The sequence below is a fragment of the Colletes gigas genome, unplaced genomic scaffold, assembly GCF_013123115.1.
Source record: "Colletes gigas isolate AHSC1104 unplaced genomic scaffold, ASM1312311v1 Colletes_gigas_Sc00031, whole genome shotgun sequence".
Lineage (NCBI taxonomy): Eukaryota > Metazoa > Arthropoda > Insecta > Hymenoptera > Colletidae > Colletes > Colletes gigas.
The window spans coordinates 1,473,152-1,477,733 of NW_025106660.1; the positions used below are offsets into that span (position 1 = coordinate 1,473,152).

General features: G+C 44.3%; 1 non-coding gene across 1 annotated transcript; it reads right to left on the minus strand.

Annotated features, from left to right (window-relative positions):
* Positions 1-304: 304 nt before the first annotated feature.
* On the minus strand, positions 305-376 carry Trnap-cgg. The gene has a single exon. It is a non-coding gene; the product is annotated as a tRNA-Pro (tRNA).
* Between the last annotated feature and the right edge of the window lie 4,206 nt (positions 377-4,582).

A 4,582-nucleotide genomic window follows, 5' to 3' on the forward strand; every position in this document is an offset into this window, starting at 1 on the left:
TTCACGGGACAGGATGTTCGAGTTTCGAGCGTCATTATCAAACGCAACGATTAAAAGGCGGAGAAAAAACTCTCGACAAGGTGTAATTATCATAACTACGAGTGGAAAAAAATTGTTGATGAAAAGAGGCGAGCATCGGCGTTAAAAGAAAAGAACGTCCAGTTAGGAGCAACGCAAAACAAACGTCTCGAATGTTGTTCGTGGCGAGATATTACCGCACACTCTTACACGCCACGGGGAGTTTAGAATCCCGCGCGGCGTGAAAGTGTACGTTCGTAAAAAGTAAAAGTAAAGAAATTTCCGCGGGCTCGTCCGGGATTTGAACCCGGGACCTCTCGCACCCGAAGCGAGAATCATACCCCTAGACCAACGAGCCGAGTTGATACTTGTTTTCTTAAACTAAAAAAAATATATCAAAATTCGCGATAATCCTTATCACAGTCGATTACAGAGATGAATGGTGAGTTTAACTTCATAAGAAGCAAATATACTCCTACGACGATTCATGTATTAATAGAAAGGTGTGTTTAAGTTATTTGTATTTTCTTTTTCGTCCCCTTCTGCTCATTTTAGAAAACACCAGAACCAGGATTTCTCAAACGGTGATACGTACAGATACCGAACAAAATCGTATTCGTATGAAAATACATGTTTCAGGTTTATTTGTGTGATGTAATGTTTGAAAGGTTTGTGAACCTCTGTTTCAGACAATCGTTCGATCGAAAGATTTCTGGCGGGAAACCGCGGTTGCAAAAAATCTCCGACACGCATTCCTACTACTCGTTTCCCTAATTGATCGGCTCTGAACGTATCGGCGTCTCGGTTTTTGCCTCGCCATTGAGAATTCCGCGCTACCCTGGGAAGAAACTCGATCAGCAGCAGCGGAAGAAAAAACGTTAATTAGCTCGTTTGAATGGGGGCCGAGTTGGCGAGTTTCTCGGAGTTGGTGCATGTGGCGCCACCTGTGGTACAATCGTTGCATTCGTGATTAGTGTTGCACGAGTCAGCCGTGATCGCATCTCTGACTCCGCCAGCAAGATGATCCTCGACGTGGATCATCGAGACTCGGGACAAAGTTGCGAAAAGGTCAGAAACAGCGCCATTAGCCTTTTCACCGAGGCCCACGTATGGATCGTATTATTAACAATATGATAGAGATCAATATGCGTGTCTCATCACTATTCGAATAATTAAGTATGACGTTTATACACAAGGCAGACGTGTCAAATGCATCTTGGCCCGCGAGTCAATTTTCAATTAGATACCATGTCAAAATCCACACGTTTATTGTATAAATAGAATATCAAATTTATTTGTTATTCAAATATTTGAACAAGATGGATGAATTCTTAGTTGAATTCTATTTTCTCAGCTCCAGGGTCGCGGGAAAACTCTCTTCCGTACCGGAAGTGGAATCTCCCAGGGAAAACGAAAGCGCGAGCTCGAATTTTTCGCCGAGATCGGAGCCACGTTCGCGATAATGGCCGGGGACCATTGTTATTCAAGGTAAAACGCCGCGCGGTACGCTCGCGGCGAGAGAATACGCTTTCTTCTTTCCCGCTCGTAGGAATTAACGGAAATTTCCTGGCTGACGACGCGACAAAGGCGAACCGAAAAAAATGTCCCTAGCGGCGAACTTTTATTGTTGCATCAAAGTGTAGGCTTGTTTTGTTTCTCGCCTCTTTTTTTTTCCTTTTTATGTTTTTTTCTCTTCCTCTTTTTTCAACGGGGAACAGACGGTTTCCGGCCAATGGACGGGCACTTTGCGCTCATAAAGATTAGCAAAATGGTCCGTCATAAAAATGCAAGCGTAGCGACGAAAATCGTAGGAATTTTTGAGACAGTTTTTATAACGGTGCGTTTTTACGGCGAGGCCGCTGCCAGGCGGTGCACATACTTTTTAATTAGAGCTAAGCTTGATCGTAAAAGACCGAGGGGCCGATTAAGCGATTCGATGACCACCATCATCACTTTACGACACTCTTGTCCTTTTTCGCACAAAACACAGCAACGCCCAGCTATTGTTCCGTGTTGACCCTTACCGTTTGCGCCACGACGACTCGGGCTCCGAAAAGTGCATCTCTGTTCGTAGGTAAAGCAGCACGTTTTCGCAGAAATCCCCTTAATATTCCAGGAAATAAAGGCAAAACTCCGGAAAGATTAGAACTACCTCTGCGAGGCCGCGTTCACAAAAGGGAGCGCGCCTTTAGTCTACCCATAAAAAAGTCGTTTTACAAGTACTTAAAAACCATTTCGAAGGTGGAAACGCTACTCTCTGCGATGCTTAATAGTGTATTTAAATAGACCGTCCTTGGAAATTATCGTGTACCTGTGCAAGTAAGGCGAAAAGACGTCGGAGATGGGCAAAATTATTATCTACATTTTATTTTTGTATTCTATCGAAAAAAATGTTGAGGGCACGTCGAGTGGAATTGCTTAATTTTAAACAGAATCGATTTACGATATATTTACCATACCGACACTCATCGTATCTAGTGCTTCCGGCGTCACTCTAATTATCGATTTAACCATCGCGTTCTCTTAATTGTACTTTGGTTGTAAATCACGCGACGACGAGCCACACTCGTTTCTACTACTAATTGTCCGTCGTGTTTACCGATAATCGAGTGAAAATTCAAACTTTTCGAAATATGTTTTCCCTCCGCGAGGTATGCGAGTAACATTTCGTGAAACTAAAATAGAATAAATGAAAGGCGACGAGGAATACGTGAACATGCTTTCATATATATCACTAACACAAACCCCAAAGCTGTTATCGATCATTAAGATCTTTATGATCTACGAGCAGCCGCGGTTGGATCTTCAAGGACACGTAGCGAGAATTGTGTTACTCTGCACAAGTACGGGGTATTTCTTTTAACTAATTTTAGCACTGACCTGAGCCGTGAGTAATGCTAATCTCTACATTGTGCAGTATATTGAAAAAAAATTGACCGCGGATAATACAAAAACTCAAGGTTAATCCTCTGTTAAATACAATTTCTTTTTACGAGAAATTGTTTTCTACGATATACTTTGCAACGGCGTATTTTTCCCGCTTTTGTCTAATTGAACTATCTTGCAGAAACTTCTAAGATTGTCAAGTCGTTTAGTGACCCAATTCCTTGTTGTTAGGAAAGTTCCTGCTTAGTACAGCTATCTGTTAAAACCCATCGGAGCCTTGAAAAGCTACGATCTAGTGATGATTCATTAGCAGATAGACGTACTGCGAAGGAACCTTTCTAATACCCTGTGTAATTTGTTGGAATACATGTCTCAATTAAAGAAGATAAATACACAGTCGTCAACCCCGCATTTACCTTTGTTTACGAAGCCGAAAATTAAAAAGTTGCATAGCTTGGACTCCGTTTTTGCATTCAAGGGTACACGCAAGCTTTCGATCGATAGTGTATATTTCAATCATACAGTAAATAAACAAAAATGATAGGCAATAACTATACGAAACTAAGAATCGAAGAATATTATTAGAAATATGAAGGTAGTGCAATTAAACTATAACTCCTCTACAGGTATATAAACTCTTGAAAAGAAGACAATGTTTTATATAATAAATAAAAAAGAGAAACGACTATCGAAGGAAGCAAAGAGCACGAAAGATTAAATGCACATGGAGCAAATAAAAATTGCTTAAGGTTTGCACGAGTAAATATAGAAGTTCCAAACGACATTAAAGTTTTTCGAAACAAAAAGGGCGAGAAAGGGGCCCTTTGATATTGGTTTGGAAGAAGAGAGTTCCCTCGAAGGAATAAAAATGTGCATTTACCATCGTCGTGCAGCAGATGTTCACGATGCTCATGGTAGTATCGATATCCCGGGGAGGTGAGGCCGAGGGAAAAATAGGAGCGGAAGATAAAAGGTCCCCGAAACCGCAGGATCCTTATCGACGCCGTGAGCATCGGCGCGCGAGCCCGCGTCTCGTCGGTCCACGAGATCCAGAGAGGGTAGGAGGTCCGGGCGAAGGAGGAGGAAGAGAGGCGAAGAGAGGGTAGCGCGGTGAGGCCCCTCCCTTGTACCCCCTCCCCGTGGCCCGAGAGGATCCCTCCGGTCGTCCAGCAGGACCCCCCACCAAAGGTACGACAGGACCCGCGGCCCACCTGTGCCGCGGATGGACCCTGCACGCTTCTCCGCTGATCCGACGCACAGTGTGCCCATAAGGCCCATTCGAAGTATACTTACGAGAGCGCACGAGCCGAGCCACCGCACGAACGAGCGCCCGACCGATCGCCCGAACGAAGTGGGACCGCAGAAAATAATCGGAGGTGGGGGCTGATTCAAGAATCGACGTGGACACCCTCGCCTTCCAAAGTCATTCACCTAACGGTCATCGCCGCGTCAAGAATCTTCTTCTTGTTCTTCTTCTTCTTTCGCGTCTCCTTCCGTTATCCGGTTCGGACCGAAAGGATTGGGTCCTCCGTTTCGTTCCTTCTGCGCCCGGGTGCCCTTTGACCAGTGGAAACGGGAACTACCCGTTGCTCGATTTCCACGGGATTACGATCGAACGGGAGAGTGGATTTATATCTGGAATCATCCAGCAGCTGACAGTGACGTTTGCGAGCGGACG